The sequence below is a fragment of the Nerophis lumbriciformis genome, linkage group LG28 (assembly GCF_033978685.3).
Source record: "Nerophis lumbriciformis linkage group LG28, RoL_Nlum_v2.1, whole genome shotgun sequence".
In the NCBI taxonomy this organism is placed as follows: domain Eukaryota; kingdom Metazoa; phylum Chordata; class Actinopteri; order Syngnathiformes; family Syngnathidae; genus Nerophis; species Nerophis lumbriciformis.
Genome location: NC_084575.2, coordinates 1257085 through 1280619, shown reverse-complemented (window position 1 = coordinate 1280619; position 23535 = coordinate 1257085). Strand labels below are relative to the sequence as shown.

The 23535-nt window shown below is 43.4% G+C and overlaps 1 protein-coding gene and 2 non-coding genes across 3 annotated transcripts in view; 1 reads left to right on the top strand and 2 right to left on the bottom strand.

Annotated features, from left to right (window-relative positions):
- Window positions 1–23535, bottom strand: part of LOC133570515 (uncharacterized) — a 905074-nt gene that overhangs the window by 637873 nt on the left and 243666 nt on the right. The window lies entirely within an intron of this gene.
- LOC133571336 (5S ribosomal RNA) lies at window positions 4247–4365 on the bottom strand. The gene has a single exon (XR_009810427.1). It is a non-coding gene; the product is annotated as a 5S ribosomal RNA (ribosomal RNA).
- Window positions 5741–5859, top strand: LOC133571185 (5S ribosomal RNA). Its single transcript, XR_009810341.1, has one exon. It is a non-coding gene; the product is annotated as a 5S ribosomal RNA (ribosomal RNA).

The following is a 23535-nucleotide window of genomic DNA, read 5'->3' as shown; positions in this document are numbered from 1 at the left end:
GTCTCCCTTGGAAAATAGATATTTGAACTCAATGGGATTTTTACCTGGTTAAATAAAGAAGAAGAAAAGAAAGAAAAAAAACAGCTGTTTATTTGAAGTGTTAAAGAAGTCAACTATGTGTGCAGTGCAAGGTGAAATGCAGTTATGTCATCTTCTTGTCAATAACACACACATCACACTTTTGCGTGTTGTTGCTTCCTTATTATTCATTATTCAAAGCTGATTTTAATGTGTCGCAGCGGCAGCTGAATTCAATGTGACAACGTGTCATAGTTACGTCAGTCAGCTGGAATTAAAAATACAAATAGTTGTGTCGTTAGTCCAGAATCTTCACGGTCCTCATGGACGACATAGTTAGGAACCAGTACTAAAAAAAAATGATACATGGTATACACCTCTTATCTTAAGGCCTACTGAAACCCACTACTACCGACCACGCAGTCTGATAGTTTATCTTTTAATGATGAAATCTTAACATTGCAACACATGCCAATACGGCCGGGTTAGCTTACTAAAGTGCAATTTTAAATTTTGCGCGAAATATCCTGCTGAAAACGTCTCGGTATGATGACGCCTGCGCGTGACGTCACAGATTGTAGAGGACATTTTGGGACAGCATGGTGGCCAGCTATTAAGTCGTCTGTTTTCATCGCAAAATTCCACAGTATTCTGGACATCTGGGTTGGTGAATCTTTTGCAATTTGTTCAATGAACAAAGGAGACAGCAAAGAAGAGAGCTGTAGGTGGGAAGCGGTGTATTGCGGCAGGTGTTGTGCCGGATAACGCACCCCCGCCGTAGAATGCACCCCTTGACTGGTGTGCCGGATAACACAGCCGGTGTTTCATTGTTTACATTCCCGGAAGATGACAGTCAAGCTTTACCATTGGCCTGTGGAGAACTGGGACAACAGAGACTCTTACCAGAAGGACTTTTGAGTTGGATGCGCAGACGCGGTACCGTGAGTACGCATGCAGCTGCGGCTTCCAAACATTTGATTGCTTGCCCGTAGGTGCGTGCCGCTATGTGCATGTCACGTACGTAACTTTGGGGACTTTGGGGAAATATATGTGCTGTATGAACTTTACGGAGGTAAAAGGTACTTTGGGCTGTGGGATTGAGTGTGTTGTGCAGGTGTTTGAGTTGTATTGACGGGTTATATGGACGGGAGGGGGGAGGTGTTTGTTATGCGGGATTAATTTGTGGCATATTAAATATAAGCCTGGTTGTGTTGTGGCTAATAGAGTATATATATGTCTTGTGTTTATTTACTGTTTTAGTCATTCCCAGCTGAATATCAGGTCCCACCCGCCTCTCACAGCATCTTCCCTATCTGAATCGCTCCCACTGCCCTCTAGTCCTTCACTCTCACTTTCCTCATCCACGAATCTTTCATCATGGCTCAAATAAATGGGGAAATCGTCGCTTTCTCGGTCCGAATCGCTCTCGCTGCTGGTGGCCATGATTGTAAACAATGTGCGGATGTGAGGAGATCCACAACCTGTGACGTCACGCTAGTCGTCTGCTACTTCCGGTACAGGCAAGGCTTTTTTATCAGCGACCAAAAGTTGCGAACTTTATTGTCGATGTTCTCTACTAAATCCTTTCAGCAAACATATGGCAATATCGCGAAATGATCAAGTATGACACATAGAATGGAACCGCTATCCCCGTTTGAATAAGAAAATCGCATTTCAGTAGGCCTTTATCTTCACCACTAAACCTTTGAAATATGCTGACATGTGTGCTGCTAAAGGTAAATAAACAGTAGCCATATTGAATATTTGCCTTCATTTGACCACGTGAGGTAAGGAGGACGGCCTCTAGGTCACATGGTTACACCCCAGCAATTACACTGTTGATGATTGATGAGCATTCATTTTTAAATGGTGGTGTTAAAAAGCAAGTATATCTCCATCTTTAGTCATAAATGTGGCCCCCGGATGAACATGTGTCACAAACATTGTATTAGATGATATGTGGATGTTGTGCTTACTTGGACTGTGATGAAGCTGTGAGGACTCAGGTGCTTTGTCTTCATGCTCTTCAGTCTTCACAGAGACAACAGTCAGTGGAAACTTGCTGACATCATCCTCCTCCTGCCCTACAACACACTCTCCCTCCTCTTCCTCTTTCATGTGTGAGGGCTGTGGATCCTCTAAAGTGAAACTATCCCCCTGCAGATGAGGGAGACATTCTTCTTGGTGTCCAATCAGCTGATGGATGTCTACAGGACACAAACAAAACACATTTTAACTCCTACATGCTAAATATTAAATGGTACATGAAATATAGGGCTGTGGCTATTGAACATGTTATTAATCAAGTGTTCTACTGGAAATGTTTTCGTTTAATCGAGTAACTGGATAAAACTTAGTGTTTCTTGGTTAAAGACAAATTTAAGCGACTTTAAGACATTTCACTTAATAATGAACGGTCAATTGGTTTGAGATGGTATGAGATCAAGATGTCATCTTTAGATCAGGCTTTGTTTTTTCCACAATCACTGCCACATTAAAAAGTTAAAGTACCAATGACTGTCACACACACACTAGGTGTGGCCAGATTGTTCTCTGCATTTGACCCATCACCCTTGATCACCCCCTGGGAGGTGAGGGGAGCAGTGAGCAGCAACGGTGGTCGCGCCCGGGAAATCTTTTTTAAGGTGATTTAACCCCCAATTCAAATTCTTGATGCTGAGTGCCAAGCAGGGAGGTGAGGGGTCCCAATTTTATAGTCTTTGGTATGACACAAGCTACTGATCTCAGGGCGGACACTCTAACCACTAGGCCACTGAGTAGGTGGATGTAGCAGGTGTTGTAGTAGGTTAATGGCTGCACCAATATGAAGGAAATAACAGGTCAGTATAGCTTTTACACACACAAATAACTTATCAAACCTGCCAGCTAGCAGGCTAGGTTTACAGCGTCAGTTACCATGGTAACTGACTCTGACTTTGTCTTACCTCTCTTATTTTTGGAGGTCAAACTCTGGAGCTTTACATACTCAGGAGTTTGCACTTAACCTGCTCTCTGGAATATTCCCCCGGTGACTGTGTGAGTTTTGTGTAAACATGTTGATACACTTTGTTACAAACTGAGAGGAACATCAACCTCTCATAAATATTGTGTGTCTGAACATCCTCACATGACAATTCATCTTCCTATAGACAATCTATTGAAGAAAAGTGTTAATAATAAATATAAAGTTAGTAAAGATGTGAGAGTAAGAAGTAAACAAACCTGTTGTGTGTAACACAACTTGATGTTTTTCATGTTGTCGCTCCTTCTCCTCTTTTGTTGGACAAAGTTCCTCCTCGTACTCTGCTATGGTTCTTTCGCACATTTTCACACAATCACAACACTTTACACTCACACTTGATCTCTGCTTAGCGATGTGTTTTCATCTCTCTTTGTTAGCAGCTAACAAGCTAAGCTAACTAGCAAGCTAAGCTAGCTCGAGAAGTGCGCTCAGACTAATATACAAACAGTTATTATGACTCTATTTAATAGAGTGTAATAAAGGACATATATGTGTACATGGACGCACAGATTAAGAACACTGAACTGTGACGACTGCAATAACGTCTTCACCGTCAGACGCCATCTTGCTTTATCCTCGCCCTGTTTGCTTCGCGCGCAGTCTTGTCAGATCTCGCGAGAGAAACAAGTAACCAGCTCTTTTCCAGATCTCGCAAGAGAAACAAGTACAATCCAGCTCTTTTCCAGATCTCGCGAGAGAAACAAGTAACCAGCTCTTTTCCAGATCTCGCGAGAGAAACAAGTAACCAGCTCTTTCCCCCCACCACCGGTACAACTATTTCAACATCCTGAAAATAAAAATGCACTTTTACATTTTCAAAACAAAGACATACAACTTATTTTGGTAAATAAACAGTAGCTTATATGACCCCTTTAAATGATAAGTTGCCTGATCAGAGCGAGACGAGTCGTGGCTCCTCAGCTTCATGCAGGACGGAGTGGTAGGAGGCGTGGGCGAGGTTGACTGACTGCAAAAGACCACACCATTATTTTTAAATCAATCTAAATATTGCTCTAGTTGGTATTTGTGTTTTAAATCCTGTTGTAAAGGTTTGTACTTGCAACTGTAGTTGTAAATATTAAGTGGAATTTTATTATAATAACCGAATATGTTCCCTTATTTTGGAATAGTTGCAATTAAAGCAATACCTGAATCACAACAGCTGTAGTCTCAGCACTTTGTAGCGCCCTCTGGCGTGAGTGTAAAAGCTTACAGCACCTGGTATTCCCAGGCGGTCTCCCATCCAAGTACTAACCAGGCCCGACCCTGCTTAGCTTCCGAGATCGGACGAGATCGGGCGTGTTCAGGGTAGTATGGCCGTAAGCCGAAAGACGAGGTAAAACCAACCTTTTTAAATGTAACTCTTACAGACGGGATGGGAGAAAATTGTTATTTATCTTAGAGCCTGGCGCGCATGCGTACACTAATGTGCTTTTTCTGTCTGTGTGATTGTCTTCCTTTGCTACGGCGGTCAAGTTGCTTTCACGGTGGATATTTGCCTCCGGAGCTCCAGCGGAAGCTCCCCCTCACTGTGCCCACACTGCTCTCTCATGCTGCGGGGAGATTGCAGGAGAGGTGCCGCTCTCAACACTACTTTATGCTTAGGGACCGTCAATAAATTACTATTGTCTTCGAAGATGTATATCTGCTACATCAAAACACTGACTCATCTAAAAGGAGGTCAAATAAATAGTCCTACAGTTTTAATATCGTTCCTGATTTTATAATTTAAATCATTTTTTAATGTAAACAATAATTATTTGTTTTAAACGTCTCCATGTCATCATGCAACTTAGTAACCAAATTCCACTTTATATTAGTCGTGCTAACCTTTTATTTTAAAATAGGATCAAAAACATTTTGATATTAAAAACAAATGTTTATTTTCAATAGATTCCTGGTCATATGACCTAAAATCCCAAATTCACTTGATATTTGAAGTGTTTTCTCTAATGTGTTTCACACCTTTTTGTTTTAAAATGTAAGTTTAATTTGATTTTATATAAATTTGTAATATTGAAAATCATGGTTTCATTTTTAGCTCCCGCAACAACTACGACTATCCAACATAAAACCAACTTGACTCTCATTTGGAGCTAATAAAAATGCTGCTAATTATCTGTATAAGATATATCATCACGCACATGATCTTTATTAAAAAACTTTTTTTTTTTAATAAAACCCTATTTTAAAATAAAAAGTTGTGCGTTACACTAAAAGGTTAGCACGGCTAATAAGTGGAATTAGGTTACTAAATTGTATGACATGGAGACTATTGGGAAAATATCCTTATTTTGTTATATTAAACATGGATATATATATGTTAGAATTATGAAATAATGGGCATGCACAATAAGGAGGTATGACTAATTATTTACCTTCTTTTAGATGAGTCAGTGTTTTGATGTAGCAGATATACATTTTTCAAGACAATAGTGATTTATTGACGGTCCCTAAGCATAAAGTAGTGTTGAGAGCTGTGATGAGGTGGCATCTGAATGGAGCTGGGATAGGCTCCAGCACCCCCTGCCACCCCAAAAGAGACAAGCGGTAGACAATGGATGGAGAGCTGCACCTCACACAGACAGAAAAAGCACATTAGTGTACGCATGCGCGACAGGCTCTAAGATAAATAATAATTGTCTCTCACCCCGTCTGTAAGAGTTACCCTTAAAAAGGTTGTTTTTACCTCGTCTTTCGGCTTACGGCCATACTACCCTGAACACGCCCGATCTCGTCCGACCTCGGAAGCTAAGCAGGGTCGGGCCTGGTTAGTACTTGGATGGGAGACCGCCTGGGAATACCAGGTGCTGTAAACTTTTACACTCTCGCCAGAGGGCGCTGTTTATCACTTCTTGCAAAAGAAAACAATGGTTTTTATTTCACTTTCAGTTTTACAAAAACACATGTCATTTTATAAATTCACAAGTCACGGATAGTCCGTCCATATGTTGAACACCAGTTTGACTGTTACAACAATACAACAATGTATCATAATTAATACACAATATGAGAATGTGTGCTGTATAAATGAATTACTTAATTTAATTAGAACACAACAGGAGCAGTAAATATGCAGGGATTACCTAAACTGATGTGTTGTGTTAATTTAGCAATATTAAAGGTGTCATATGTAGAATTTGCATGTCAAGTGATCATTAAATGTCCCTGATATGTCAAAAGGCGTTAATAAATCATGTTCTTTTCCATTACCTCTATAACTGATAACAGTACAACCTGTCAGCACTCTCTTCAGACTGAGAAAGCTGTCCACTCACATTTTGTAATGCCAAGCTAAATGCTAACCTAGCCTTACTAGGCCTCAGTAAGCTAATTTTTGCTAAACTAATCCTATGCTAATCTAATTTATGCTAACCTATGCTATGCTAACAGTGACACACCTCTCCGGCCCACGTCTAACGTGCAGCACGTCACACAACCTCGTCACAACGACACACCTCTTATCAAATCAAATCAAATCAACTTTATTTATAAAGCACATTTAAAATTCACCACAGGGGTAGCCAAAGTGCTGTACAATGAGCAGGTTAAAAGATAAAACGAGTACCGAGCAAACATAACACAACACAAACAGAACACGACAAAAAATAAATAATTAAAATAGAATGAATAAAAACATAAAAACATAAAAACAGGATCACAGCAGGTGTATTATGGGGCGCCATTGCAGGATGGATATCACTCAGTGTTAAAAGCCATGGAATAAAAGTATGTTTTTAAGAGAGATTTAAAAACAGGAAGAGAGGAGGCTTGTCTAACACTCAGGGGTAGGTCGTTCCAGAGCTTGGGAGCAGCAACGGCGAAAGCTCTGTCACCTCTAAGCTTCAGCCTTGTGTCAGGGACCGTCAACAGCAGCTGATCGGCTGATCTTAAGGATCGGGTGGGGCAGTAAGGCTGAAGGAGGTCGGAGAGATAGGTTGGCGCGAGGTTGTTTAGACATTTAAAAACAAATAAAAGGAGTTTAAAATGTATTCGGTAACGCACAGGGAGCCAGTGAAGGGACGCTAAAATAGGGGTGATGTGCTCACGTCTGCGGGTCTGTGTTAGCAGACGAGCAGCAGAGTTCTGCACGAGCTGCAGGCGGGCGAGGGAGGCCTGGCTAATGCCAACATACAGGGCATTACAATAATCAAGACGAGTCGAGATAAAAGCGTGGATTAATTTCTCAAGATCATGTCTTGATAGAAGCGGTTTCACTTTCGCTATTTGGCGTAATTGATAAAAGCTTTTTTGAACGACGCTGCTGATTTGTTTTTCGAATTTAAAATCTGAGTCAAACTTTACCCCCAGGTTTGTGACAGAGTCGCTGAGATACGGGATCAGAGTGCCGAGGTCAACGTTGGGGGAGGGAGAGCGACTTGGACCGAACAACATAACTTCTGTTTTATCTTCATTTAGGCTCAGGAAGTTAGCTGAAAGCCAGACTTTGATGTCGTGCAGGCAGTCAATAAGACGTTGAACCGTGTTATTTTGTGCCATGGGAAAATAAATCTGGCAGTCATCGGCATAAAAATGAAATGCAATACTGTACTTCCTAAAAATAGAACCAAGGGGGAGAAGGTAAAGCGCAAATAAAATTGGGGCAAGGATTGAGCCCTGGGGGACCCATGTGGTAAAGGAGCTGTGGACGACATAAAACTGTCTACTTTTACACAAAAACTCCTGTCGGTTAGGTACGACCGGAACCAGTTGAGGGCGGCGCCCTTAATGCCCACACAGTTCTCAAGACGAGTGATTAAGGTGGCGTGGTCGACGGTGTCGAACGCAGCAGACAGATCTAAAAGCACCAGGACAACATATTTACCAGAATCAGTGGACAGGAGGATATCGTTAAAAACTTTTAGAAGCGCTGACTCTGTGCTGTGGAGGGCTTTAAAACCGGACTGGAACAGCTCAGTGATACCATTATCCTCTAAGAAGGGCAACAACTGACTGTAGACAACCTTCTCTAATATTTTGGAAATGTATGGAAGATTAGAGATAGGTCTGAAGTTAGAGAGGAGAGAGGGGTCGAGGCTGGGTTTTTTAAGTAGAGGTCGTACCACTGCATGTTTAAACTCTACTGGAACTATTCCAGAAGAGAGGCTACTATTGATAATGTTAAGGACACTTGATCCAATAGTAGCAAGTACCTCCTTAAACAGGCGAGGTGGGAGGGCATCTGCAGGAGAACCAGAATCTCAAAATGTCTCCTAACAGAGCCGCCTCTTCTTCTTACTGCGTCACACGTGCACAAAAAAATCAACAACGAGCGAGCCTTTTTCATCTCAGACACTTTTCTACAAAACTATAATATCACACAGTCACAATCAGACTCACACAGACAAAACAACCTCAACAGTCAACTATTTTTCTCACCCAGAAGCACAGCTGTATTATATCAGAACCTAATAATAATAAACAACATTTATTATTCACTCTGAGCTGGACGAAATGGCTCGGGAGAGAGAAGTCTGGGCTTCCCTGCCTAGGCTGCTGCCCCCGCGACCCGACCTCTGATAAGCGGAAGAAGATAAATGGATGGATGGATTCACTCATATGATTTCCGAACATAAACTTTGTCTATCTTCTCATACACACACACATTTTGGACAATTTCCAAACCTTTACAGATTAGCAGGGATGTGAGGGGATGCGGGTGTGTGTGGGAGTAATGATTAACTCTTTCAAGAGAGGGAAAATGAAAAAGTCAGACCCGCAGGTGCATACACAATTCTTATTAAGTTACGCATATATAAATGTACCAATAATAAAACTGAATCACTCCACATCCAACACACTTTTCAACATTCACCAACACACACACACATTAACAAAATACAACCCACCCCAATGTCCGGACAATATTAACAATTATACACGCGTGCTTTTTGTGGAACGGCCGTCTCATAACACGAACGCAGGTCACTTCTTACTCATAAAACGGCGATTAACCCGTCCAGCGGAGCAGACCCTGCGTTACCACCCTGACCAACACGGAAACCAGCCTAAAGGCGGCGTAGAATCACTGGTAATCAGTCAACAATTCTACAGCCATCATGTTTGGTCAGTTCCATACAGTTTCACCAACGCTTCAACTATATGGAGCCCGATCTCCATCTGTCTAACTCAGGGGTCGGCAACCCGCGGCTCTTTGACCATTCTGATGCGGCTCAGCTGCTTACTTGCTAATGTTGTGTCGTTCGCGAACGATTCGTTCGAATGAACAAATCTTTTGAGTGAACGTACTGAACCGAATCACTTCATGAACTGATTCGTTCCTTTCTCAGTTCAGTTGAGCTCCGCCGCGACCATGCCAGGATGAGTGGAACTGGCGCATTCTGTGACTCACTGAACCCTCGACGTCGGCGAACGACGCAGCCAGCTACTCATCATGGGGGCGGGGGGAGGGACTGAGCGAACAATTCGTTCACCGCGGATTAACGACATGAATCACTCAGTGAACGACAGAATGAGGACTGGCGAACCTACTGACACAGAGAAGTGACTGTGTCGCGGAGGAGGACGTCACATTGAGGCTCTCGTTCAGTCACTGTGCGCGTCGTTCATTGGGTGCTGAGGGCTTGTGTCGTTGGCCAACTGACACACACCGAGATCTGCCGCTGGGGAAGCTGTTACTGACTGACTCATGATTCGCCGACCTGCACACAGAACTGCTGCTGCAGAAGTGATTCAGGTTGACTTACTGAACTGTGCTGACTGTGTCACTCACTGCCTGGTGTACTGCATGCACAGAGCTGTGTAGGGACTCGCGTTCACCCTATTTGCTGCTTCTCCCGCGAATGTCTGCACTGTACTGTACTACGCACGCCCCGCCCCCTCCTATTTTTATTTTTTATTTTTTTGGGGGGGGATTCGGTGAACACATTTTTTGAACGACTCAATTAAAGAAACTGATTCTAGTGATTCAGTACAGTCAAAAGAACTGCCGATCCCATCACTATTACTTGCCGACTCTCCCGATTTTCCCAGGAGACTTCAGAATTTCAGTGCCACTCCCAGAAATCTCCTGGGGTATATATTCTCAGATCTTTTTTATTATTTATTTTCACCTTAACAATTTCACCCTAACAACAAAATTAAGGGCGTGCATACAAAATGTGAATAAACTTGCACGCTGTTTGTACAAGTGGGAGAGAGTGTGAAATGCTGTGCCATCACGGCACGCCCTTATTATTGTTGCTTGGGTGAAAATCAGCGGACGTTGGAGAGAATAGTAGCCCTGAATTTCGGGAGTCTCCCGGGAAAAATCGGGAGGGTTGGCAAGTATGACGCTGTCAAGCGCCGTCCATATAAAACTCGCGGGCCGCACTAACATTACATTTTCATATGAAGGTGCAGACCGCCTGTCTGAGACCCCTGGTTTATACATAGCACAAAGCAAGAAAAAACTGTACGCAATGTTATTTCATTTTACATTTCAAAAGTGTTTTGTGGCTCCCATTGTTTTCTTTAATTTGTGAAACTGGTCAAAATGGCTCTTTGAGTGGTAAAGGTTGCTGACCCCTGGTCTAACTGCAGCACACTAATCAGAACGCCGTGACAAACATCAGCTCAGTCGATCTCCTTTACCGGAGTCACTGAAAAGGTCACTTAAAATGAGGCCTTTTCACCGCTGCAGTTCCACAAAGACAGATGCGTCGCACATTCACAAACTTTCAACAATTTTTTATAGTCAAATATACCACCAGTTAGTTAAAAATGCCTTTACTTTAGCTGTATCCAAACTGTGCTAATCTGGTGTACTTGCAGAAGAAGGCCCCCTCTGCCGACAACGCCAGAGGGGGGAAGAAGTTAAAAAATGTATTTGCCTCAAATCGTTTGTGCTTGACACTCCTGAACCACCACAATTCTATTAACAGTTCCCCTTATTGTTGTCATGTCTGTGTGATCATGTTTTGTTTTAATCATGTTTTGTTTTGTTTGGTTATTGGACTCCTCAGTTTCTGTTTACGCTCCATTGTGTTTGTTTCCATGCCAACCCATTAGTTTTCACCTGTCTCACGGTTTGCACTCACGCACCTGTCACTAATCATGTCTGTTTTATTTAAGCCCATTGTCAGCCTGAGAACATCACACTATTGACACACTCCTGACACTCTGTTTCATGTTCATAGTCCATGCTGCCCTGTTCACATCACAGTAAGTGTTTATTTGTTTTATGTCCATAGTTTCTGCCTTTGTGCAAGTTTTGTTTTCTTAGCCAAGTTTATCTCCGCCTTGAACACGCCTTTTGTTTGCACTTTTTTAGTATAATTAAAATATGTATTCACCTTCACGCCGTGTCCGGTCCAAATCCTTTGCACCATGGGAAAACAAACCACGCCAAAGTCCACGTATTGACAATTGTTAAAACAAGAAATCACAAGTTTTCAAACAAACACACAGACAATATAATCACATATAAAACAACCCAATCCAACCATAACATACCCCATTCCAGGTTGTTTTTGGAGAACCTGGCTAGACCTATCTGTTATCAAAAACAGGTTCATCATTTAGTCTTACCAGTCCCGACCATCTCCAGACAGACAGCGTTTACACATTAAGGAAAATTGCTTACCTTTAGATGCGCGTGTGCAAATCTTTGTCTGCCTTGAGATATCGGAAATCCTGATATCAACTTGCAGCGTTCTAGACCATCCTGTTCGTGACGCCAATTTTATGTAGTGGAAGGTCCGAATCTTAAACAGCAACAAAAGTGAATTTATTACAAAAGTTTTATTTACCCATAATCAACTGGTACAAGGTTGGATTGAATTGCCAATGCAAACAGACAACGTCCTCCGGAGAAGTTGGATGAATGGAGAATCATGCGAATCATGCATAGACTTGGTCTACTTGGCCATTTATGTGTTCCCCTCATGTGTCAAGGTCCCGTTGTTTTGGACCTGTTTATTCTGCAACCTCCTTGAATCCTTTGGCCATAATAAACAATGAAAACATTTTGTAGAATGGTCAGGCCGACCACTCGTTCAACTATAACCTACATATGCTCCTTCAATGGTTCAGAATAGAAAAAAGAGAAACGAGCAGACATTCTTAATGCTTTTCGACCTCGCTCTCTTTTGGACTGTGACAGACACAAAATATGGTTCAATAGGTCAGAAATTCCACCACACTGTAACGTATTATTTTGGGGTCTCCCTATGTCTAGCATTAAAAGATTACAATTGGTACAAAATGCGGCTGCTAGACTTTTGACAAGAACAAGAAAGTTTGATCATATTACGCCTATAATGTATACACCTTTATACACATATATACACATATATATATACAGTATATATATACCTATACTGGCTCACCTGCACTGATTTCCTGTGCACTTAAGATGTGACTTTGAGGTTTTACTACTTACGTATAAAATACTACACGGTCTAGCTCCGTCCTATCTTGTCGATTGCATTGTACCATATGTCCCGGCAAGAAATCTGCGTTCAAAAAACTCCGGCTTATTAGTGATTCCCAGAGCCCAAAAAAAGTCTGCGGGCTATAGAGCGTTTTCTATTGGGGCTCCAGTACTATGGAATGCCCTCCCGGTAACAGTTAGAGATGCTACCTCAGTAGAAGCATTTAAGTCCCATCTTAAAACTCATTTGTATACTCTAGCCCTTAAATAGACCCCCTTTTTAGACCAGTTAATCTGCCATTTCCTTTATTTTATGCTCTGTCCCCCTCTCCTTTGTGGAGGTGGGGCACAGGTCCGGTGGCCATGGATGAAGTGCTGGCTGTCCAGAGTCGGGACCCGGGGTGGACCGCTCGCCTGTGCATCGGTTGGGGACATCTCTGTGCTGCTGACCCGTCTCCGCTCGGGATGGTTTCCTGCTGACCCCACTATGGACTGGACTCTCACTATTATGTTAGATCCACTATGGACTGGACCCTCACACTATTATGTTAGATCCATTATGGACTGGACTTTCACACTATTATGTTAGATCCACTATGGACTGGACTCTCACACTATTATGTTAGATCCACTATGGACTGGACTTTCACAATATTATGCTAGACCCACTCAACGTCCATTGCACCGGTCTCCTCTAGAGGAGGGTGGGGGGTCACCCACATCTGCGGTCCTCTCTTAGGTTTCTCATTGTCATCCCACTGGGTTGAGTTTTTCCTTGCCCTGATGTGGGATCTGAACCGATGATGTCGTTGTGGCTTGTGCAGCCCTTTGAGACACTTGTGATTTAGGGCTATATAAATAAACATTGATTGATTGATTGATTGATTGATTGATTGACTCAAGATTCAAGGACTGTATATCTAAGAGTATAACAGCTTTATGTAGTGCAATGAAAGATTTAAAAAAAAAAAAGCTCAGTTTTGTAAGTATTAAAAGGACACATTTATTAGAAAACCAAGACTTCTAGCAATATTTGCAGTTGTAGCATTTTGTTAATATGAAGGTGAAACATGTAACAAAGACAAGCATATGTTTAATTGAAATGTTTACAAAAGCCTATAATACAGAAACTATTGAAAGAACTGTTTCATGCTTGTATAAGGTCTGTTGAATCTAAAATCATATTCAACTTCCATCCATCCATCCATCCATCTTCTTCCGCTTATCCGAGGTCGGGACGCGGGGGCAGCAGCCTAAGCAGGGAAGCCCAGAATTCCCTCTCCCCAGCAACTTCGTCCAGCTCCTTCCGGAGGATCCCGAGGCGTTCCCAGGCCAGCCGGGAGAGATAGTCTTCCCAACGTGTCCTGGGTCTTCCCCGCGGCCTCCTACCGGTCGGACGTTCCCGAAACACCTCCATAGGGAGGCGTTCGGGTGGCATCCTGATCCACAACATCCGCAGTCGAGGTCAGCAGAACACAATCCTCACCATACACGGTATTGATAGTGCACTGCTTCACCTTCCTGAGGCGGCAGATGATGGTCCAGAATCGCTTTGAAGCTGTCCGGAAGTCGTTTTCCATGGCTTCTCCAAACTCCTCCCATGTCCGAGGTTTTGCTTCCGCGACCGCTGAAGCCGCACACCGCTTGGCCTGTCGGTACCTTTCCACTGCCTCCGGAGTCCTTTGAGCCATAAGAACCCGATAGGATTCCTTCTTCAGCTTGACAGCATCCCTCACCGCCGGTGTCCAACGGGTTTTGGGATTACTGCCACGACAGGCACTAACTACTTTGCGGCCACAGCTCCAATCAGCCGCCTCGACAATAGAGGCACGGACTCAATGTCCAGCACCTCCCTCGTGACATGTTCAAAGTTCTTCTGGAGGTGGGAATTGAAACTCTCTCTGACAGGAGACTCTGCTAGACGTTCCCAGCAGACCCTCACAATGCGTTTGGGCCTGCCAGGTCTGTACGGCATCCTCCCCCACCATCGCAGCCAGCTCACCACCAAGTGGTGATCGGTAGAAAGCTCCGCCCCTCTCTTCACCCGAGTGTCCAAAACATAAGGTAGCAAATCCGATTACACAACGACAAAGTCGATCATGAAACTGCGGCCTAGGGTGTCCTGGTGCCAAGTGCACATATGGACACTCTTATGTTTGAACATGGTGTTCGTTATGGACAATCTGTGACGAGCACAAAAGTCCAATAACAAAATACCACTCGGGTTCAGATCCGGGCGGCCATTCTTCCCAATCACGCCTCTCCAGGTTTCACTGTCGTTGCCAACATGAGCATTGAAGTCCCCCAGTAGGACAAGGAAATCACCCGGGGGGGCACTTTCCAGTACTCCCTCGAGTGTATCCAAAAAGGGTGGGTACTCTGAACTAACGTTTGGTGCTTAAGCACAAACAACAGTCAGGACCCGTCCCCCCACCCGAAGGCGGAGGAAAGCTACCCTCTCGTCCACTGGGTTGAACTCCAACGTGCAGGCTTTGAGCCGGGGGGCAACAAGAATTGCTACCCCAGCTCGTCGCCTCTCACTGCGTGCAACGCCAGTGTGGAAGAGAGTCCAGCCCCTCTCGAGAGAACTGGTTCCAGAGCCCTTGCTGTGCGTCGAAGTGAGTCTGACTATATCCAGCCGGAACTTCTCCACCTCGCACACTAGCTCAGGCTCCTTTTCCCCCAGCGAGGTGACATTTTACGTCCCAAGAGCTAGCTTATGTAGCCAAGGATCGGACCGCCAAGTGCCCTGCCTTCGGCTGCCACCCAGCTCACAGCGCACCCTATCTCCATGGCCCCTGCTATGTGTGGTGAGCCCATTGGAGGGGGGACCCACATCCCCCCATGGGTACAGGCCCGGCCACCAGGCGCTCGCCATCGTGCCCTAACTCCGGGCCTGGCTTTAGAGGGGGGCCCCAGAGACCTGCGTCCGGGCGAGGGAAATCAGAGTCTCGGTATTTGCATTTCCATAGAAGTCTTTGAGTAATCAAATGTTTTATTATGATCATTATTGTTATTTATTTATTTATTTGATATTATTTGGGGTAGGAGTTAGGGTTAGTCTCATTCGGACTGAGCAGCACTACAAACAACATAAAATATACACTCATATTAAACATGCTGTGTTTTTAAACTACATTTAGCACAATCACTGTTTAAATGTTTATATATCCCTGCAGCTTCTATGACTGTTTCACACTTGTGTTTACTGACCTGATTCTTAAACCTGAACATCTTATCACACACAGTGCAACTATACGGTTTCTCTCCAGTGTGTGTTCTCATGTGTGTGGTCATGACTAGCTTGCTGGAGAAACTCTTCTTACAAACAGAGCAAGTAAAAGGTTTCTCTCCAGTGTGTGCTCTCATGTGTGTGGTCATGCGTCCCTTTCTGGAGAAACTCTTCTTACAAACAGAGCAAGTAAAAGGTTTCTCACCTGTGTGTGTTCTCATGTGTAATATAATTTCCTGCTTAGTGTTGAATCTTTTAGCACAAGCTGAGCAAGCAAAGGGTTTCTCTCCAGTGTGTGTTCTCATGTGTGTGGTCATGTTACGCTTTCTGGAGAAACTCTTCTTACAAACAGAGCAAGTAAAAGGTTTCTCACCTGTGTGTGTTCTCATGTGTAATACCATTTCCCACTTAGATTTGAATCTTTTAGCACAAGCTGAGCAAACAAAAGGTTTCTCTCCAGTGTGTGTTCTCATGTGTGTGGTCATTTGTTGCTTCCTGGAGAAACTCTTCTTACAAACAGAGCAAGCAAAAGGTTTCTCACCTGTGTGTGTTCTCATGTGTCTGGTCATGTGTTCCTTTTTGGAGAAACTCTTCTTACAAACGGAGCAAGTAAAAGGTTTCTCACCTGTGTGTGTTCTCACATGTAATATAAGTTCCTTCTTAGTGTTTAATCTTTTAGCACAAGCTGAGCAAGCAAAAGGTTTCTCTCCAGTGTGTGTTCTCATGTGTGTGGTCATGTCACCCTTTGTGGAGAAACTCTTCTTACAAACATAGCAAGCAAAAGGTTTCTCTCCAGTGTGTGTTCTCATGTGTTTGGTCATGGTTTGCTTTGTGGAGAAACTATTCTTACAAACAGAGCAAGTAAAAGGTTTCTCTCCAGTATGTGTTCTCGTGTGTCTTGTAAAATTACTCTTCTTTCTAAATGATTTCCCACATTCAGAGCAGTCAAAGTGTTTGTTGTTAGTGTGATGTCTCGTATCACCTTTAGAGTCATTTTTACTCTCCAAAGGTTTTTGGATGTGGTCACTGTGATCAGAAGAGTGTGACATCATGTGGTCCATGTCTGACAGTGGAGCAAAGATGCTGTCTGGTTCTGACTTGATATCTTCACAATGCTCTCCATCAGCTTCTGTGATGTGTTGACTTACAAGCTCCGCCCCTCTGTTCTCCTCACTTTGACTGTGATGAAGCTGTAAGGACTGAGCTTCATCTTCATCATGAAGCTGCTCCTCTTTAATGTGGGAGGGGGCCTGTAGCTCCTTCTGTCCCACACTGGTGTGCCACTCCTCTTCATGACTCCCCGCTGACACCCGCTGGACGTCTGCAGAACAAATGAGGTGTTACTGTATTGAAGTTTGCAGTATTCAAACTATTGACATGTGAGCTAGGCCAAATAGACAGTGATGGGCAAACTACCTGGACAATGTAGTAAGCTAAGCTACAAGTTACTCTCAATTAAATGTAGCTAAGCTATCCTCAGAGAATTGTAGCACGCTACACTACAAGCTACACTGCAAAAGTAGCTTGCCACATCAAATATATATATATATATATATATATATATATATATACTGTATGTATATATATATATATATATATATATATATATATATATATATATATATATATATATATATATAAATGCTGTTAAATGTAGCTTTAATGTGGCAAGCTACTTTTGTAGTGTAGCTATATATATATATATATATATATGTATATATATATATATATATATATATATATATATATATATATATATATATATATATATACATATATATATATATATATATATATATATTTATACATATACATATATATATATATACATACATATATATATATATATATATATATATATATATATATATATGTATGTATATATATTGGCCCACATGTATAATATCAATGTTTATGTTGTCCATGGAAAGAAGTTAGTAAGAAGCAAAAGAAAAACAACCAACCATGGATGACAAAAGGACTGAAAAATGCTTGTCACAAAAAAAAAGACATTATATGGAATATTAATAACACAGACATCTATAGAGGCAGAAAATAAGTATAAGAAATATAAAAACAAGCTAATTGGTATACTAGGAACATGTAAGAAGGAATACTACAGACAATTATTAAAGAAGAATAGAAACAACATGAGAGCAACATGGGGCATCCTAAATAGCATCATTAAAAATGCTGCTAAGAAAGATTACCCCCAGTACTTTCTACATGGAAATACAAAATATGACATGAACCAAATAGTTGAACGTTTTAATGATTACTTTGTTAATATCGGAACAAATGTGGAACAAAGATTTCCAAATGCAGATGATGGATCAGTTGAGGACTTGAGTGAGCTCATAGACAGAAATCCCAATTCCATGTTTCTTAAGAACGTGACAAAAGAAGAAATAATCAAAATTGTAAAACATTGTAAATCCAAGACCTCAACCGACTGTCATGGAATAGATATGGTAACCATAAAAAAGGTTATAGAAGACATTTCAGAACCTCTGACATACATCAGCAACGTATCATTTCTAACCCGCAAATTCGGTGACAAAATGAAAATTGCGAAAGTCGTACCAATTTATAAGAATGGAGACATACACCAGTTTACTAACTACACACCAGAATTCACAGCTAATATGTCAACATGGATAGCATTAATCCAAATAACAGAGGAAATGAGCATTGTAATAGATGGTAAAGAATGTGCGGCCGCAGTATTCATGGACTTAACTAAAGCATTTGACACAATTGTCATGTCTGTGTAATCATGTTTTTGTTTTAAGTCATGTTTTTGTTTAGTTATAGGAATCTTTGGTTTCTGGCTTTTCACTCCCTTGTCTTGTTTGCATTATTATCCATTAGTTTCACCTGTTCCACGTTTGGACTCATTGTGCACTCTTGATTGTCACCATAGCAACCCATTAGTTTTCACCTGTCACGTCACGCACCTGTTTCACGTCTTGAGTCACGCACCTGTTTTCGTTAATCATGTCTGTAGTATTTAAGTTCAGTGTTTTTCAGTTTGTCTTTCTGACGACCTCACACCACATTTATGCTCTGTCCATGCCTGTTACTTCTTTCCATGTCAATTCCTCAAGCAACTATTTATGTCCAAGCCAAAGTAAGTTGTTGTTCCATGTTTAGTCTTTTTGGTTTCATAGTTTGTTCTCCGCCATTGTGCGTGTTTTTTGTTTGTACATTTTTGCTATAGTCTTTTGGTTTCATAGTTTATTCTCCGCCTCTGTGCGCGCTTTTTGTTTATTCCTTTTTTTTGATAAATATAAATAAATCATGTACCTTCATTCCCGTCTCGCCCGTGCCAACTTTCCGTTGCATCCCGGAAAAGCAAACTCCCAAGATCAAGTCGTGACAGTAGGTCGTCAGCAGACCCGCTTTTCCGCACCTAAGTTGGCCGAGTTGGATAGATTGGACGAAGGAACGTGGGAGGTCCTGCGCGCCATGGAAGCCGAGACGCTTCGCTATTCCCCCAGGGAGCGCAGGGGGATTATGTGGGGGAATGGAGGCAAGCTGGTGCCGATCGGCGCGTCGCTCCCGTCCCGGAAACGTCGCCAAGGACGGGGAAAGACTTCCGCGAGCCGGCAGGACACGCCACTCCCACAAGCCCCTCCCCCTCCGGGCGGAAGCAAGCAGGAGCCAGCCCGGCTTCCACAGGATGACATCACAGCCCAGGAATTTTTTTTCAATACTGTTTCTTTAAATCACCCGCCTCCAGCTAAAAACTCTAATGCCATGTCTTTGATAAAACATTATCAAAACATGTTTTTAGAAATCAGGTCTAGTCAGTCACAGCCATCCCAATTTCATGCCCCGCCCCCCAAGACTCATGCCCCGCCCCCCAAGACTCAAGTCCCGCCCCCGTCACAATTGTTTTCTTTTTTTTCCGCCCACACAACCCCAGGTGGGGGATAAAGAAAAATATTGTGGCCAAAATAAAGGGGACATTTCTGCCCTCCCCCGCCCACCCCTACAGAGAGTTCCAGACCGCAGGGAGCGCGTCTGGTATCCGCCCCTTGAGGGGGGGGCTGGGGTCGGGAGTTGTGTAGGTGGGGTGGCTCTGCATCACCATGTCAAGCCACAGCCTCCCTCACGGCCGCCACCACCAGTCTACCGACCTGTCAAGCCACAGCCTCCAGCACGACCGCCCTCACCAGTCTTCCGACCTGTCAAGCCACAGCCTCCAGCACGACCGCCCTCACCAGTCTTCCGACCTGCCGAGCCGCAACCCCCAGCTAGGCCACCTCCACCTGCTCCACGGCTAGCACCAGTCGCAGCTCCACGGCTAGCACCATGGCTAGCACCTGTCGCTGCATCTGTTGCCGCACCAAGGCTAGCACCAGCTCCACCACGCCAAGTTCCACGGCAGACTCCAGTACCCGCACCACGCCTAGCCGCATCATGCCAAGCTCTGGTACCAGCTCCACGCCCCCAAGCACTGCCAAGCCAAGACCAAGCACTGCCAAGCCAAGACCAAGACCCTCCACGCCAAGTCCAAGACCAAGACCCTTCACGCCAAGTCCAAGACCAAGACCCTCCACGCCAAGTCCAAGACCAAGACCCACCACGCCAAGTCCAAGACCCTCCACGCCAAGTCCCGCCAGTCGCAGCTCCACGACGCCAAGTGCCGCCAGTCGCAGCTCCAAGACGCCAAGTGCCGCCAGTCGCAGCTCCACGACGCCAAGTGCCGCCAGTCGCAGCTCCACGACGCCAAGTGCCGCCAGTCGCAGCTCCACGACGCCAAGTGCCGCCAGTCGCAGCTCCACGACGCCAAGTGCCGCCAGTCGCAGCTCCACGACGCCAAGTGCCGCCAGTCGCAGCTCCAAGACGCCAAGTGCCGCCAGTCGCAGCTCCACGACGCCAAGTGCCGCCAGTCGCAGCTCCACGACGCCAAGTGCCGCCAGTCGCAGCTCCACGACGCCAAGTGCCGCCAGTCGCAGCTCCACGACGCCAAGTGCCGCCAGTCGCAGATCCACGACGGCAAGACCCGCCATGCCAAGACCAAGACCCGCCATGCCAAGACCAAGACCCGCCATGCCAAGACCAAGACCCACACCCACACCAAGACCAAGACCAAGACCCGCCATGCCAAGACCAAGACCCGCCATGCCAAGACCAAGACCCGCCATGCCAAGACCAAGACCCGCCATGCCAAGACCCACCATGCCAAGACCAAGACCAAGACCCGCCATGCCAAGACCAAGACCAAGACCTGCCATGCCAAGACCAAGACCCGCCATGCCAAGACCAAGACCAAGACCCACACCAAGACCAAGACCCACACCAAGACCAAGACCAAGACCCACGCCGAGCTTCGTTGCTGGACGCGTCACGCCGAGCTTCGCCGCCTGACTTGCCACGCCGAGCTGCCACGCCTGCCAAGTTGACGACGCGCCTGCCTTCTCGTCGGCTACGGATATGGCCGCTACCTGGTCGCCCGCCACGCCAAGTGCGCCTACCTCCCAGTCGGCCACGAATGTGGCCATTCCCTGGGCGCCCGCCTCGCCTGCTGCAGCGGCGTTCCACTCGCCGCCGCCACTTGACTTTGCCTCGGTGGATTCGGGGCCACTTGGGCTGGCGACCCACCGCCATGTCCCCCTCCCGCCCTCCCATGACTCTTGTTAATTTTTTTATGGACATCTGGTATCTGTCCTTAAGGGAGGGGCTCTGTCATGTCTGTGTAATCATGTTTTTGTTTTAAGTCATGTTTTTGTTTAGTTATAGGAATCTTTGGTTTCTGGCTTTTCACTCCCTTGTCTTGTTTGCATGATTATCCATTAGTTTCACCTGTTCCACGTTTGGACTCATTGTGCACTCTTGATTGTCACCATAGCAACCCATTAGTTTTCACCTGTCACGTCACGCACCTGTTTCACGTCTTGAGTCACGCACCTGTTTTCGTTAATCATGTCTGTAGTATTTAAGTTCAGTGTTTTTCAGTTTGTCTTTCTGACGACCTCACACCATATTTATGCTCTGTCCATGCCTGTTACTTCTTTCCATGTCAATTCCTCAAGCAACTATTTATGTCCAAGCCAAAGTAAGTTGTTGTTCCATGGTTAGTCTTTTTGGTTTCATAGTTTGTTCTCCGCCATTGTGCGTGTTTTTTGTTTGTACTTTTTTGCTATAGTCTTTTGGTTTCATAGTTTATTCTCCGCCTCTGTGCGCGCTTTTTGTTTATTCCTTTTTTTTGATAAATATAAATAAATCATGTACCTTCATTCCCGTCTCGCCCGTGCCAACTTTCCGTTGCATCCCGGAAAAGCAAACTCCCAAGATCAAGTCGTGACAACAATTAATCATGATATTTTAATAACAAAACTAGAACGATATGGCATCAGAGGGTTGGTCTTGAACTGGGTAAGAAACTATTTAACCAACAGGAAGCAACACGTGAAGATGGTTGAAAATATGTCAACACAGCTAGATATATCTTGTGGTGTACCCCAGGGATCAATACTGGGACCAAGATTGTTTCATCTTTATATAAACCACATTTGTAAAGTTACAAAGGACTTAAAGTTAGTTTTATATGCAGACGACAAGACTGCTTTCTGTTCAGGAGAGAACACACAGAAGATAATACAAATAACAGAAGAAATGAACACATTAAAAAGATGCTTTGAATATCTTTGAATTTCAGTAAAAGTAAAATAATAATATTTGGTGAAAGTAGAAGCGAGCATCAAACACAAATACAAATAGACGGAATAGACATTGAAAGGGTAAAATAAACCAGATTTTTGGGAGTATTAATAGATGATCAAATTAACTGGAAATCTAATATACAAAATATAAAACATAAGTTGGCAAAAACATTTTAATAATGAATAAAGCAAAATATGTCCCAGGCCAAAAATGACTTCATATTCTCTACTACTCACTAGTGTTACATATCTGACTTATTGTGTAGAAATATGGGAAATAACTACAAAAGTACACTTCATTCATTAACTGTGTTACAAAAAGATCAGTTATAATAATACATCATGTTGGATATAGACAACATACAAACACTTTATTTATTGAATCACAAATACTGAAATTCCACCACATAGTGAATTTGCAAACAGCTAAAATGATACACAAAGCAAACTATAACCTGCTAGCCAAGAATGTACAACAATTCTCTACTAAAGAGGAGAAATATAATCTGAGAAAAAAATGTAATTTAAAACATTTGTATGCACGTACAACACTTAAGACCTTCAGTATATCAGTATGTGGAATTAAATGATGGAATGGATGAAGCAAAGCAATCAAACAATGTACTAATATGATCCACTTCAAGAAACTCTTCACACTTAAAGTGTTTACAAAGTACAAAGAAGAAGATAAACATTCTCAATTTATTTCATCCATCATTCATTTTCTACATCATCTTACTCATCTCACCATATGAAATATAACTTACTTCACTCATTATTATTTATTTATTTTTATTGTGATTACTTATGGAGTATATTGTGAATACATTGAGAACAGGAAGTGAACAAAAGTGTTAGCAACTGTTATGTAAAAGAAAAGTGGTAGGATTAAATAAGCTCTGCTTCTTCCTACTCCTTTTCCAACATGTTGAAAAGACAAACTGGAAATTGTGATGTATCATGTTGTATACATGCATGTGTGATGTATCATGTTGTATGCATGCATGTGTGATGTATCATGTTGTATGCATGCATGCGTGATGTATCATGTTGTATGCATGCATGTGTGATGTATCATGTTGTATGCATGCATGTGTGATGTATCATGTTGTATGCATGCATGTGTGATGCATCATGTTGCATGCATGCGTGTGTGATGTATCATGTTGTATGCATGCATGTGTGATGTATCATGTTGCATGCATGCGTGTGTGATGTA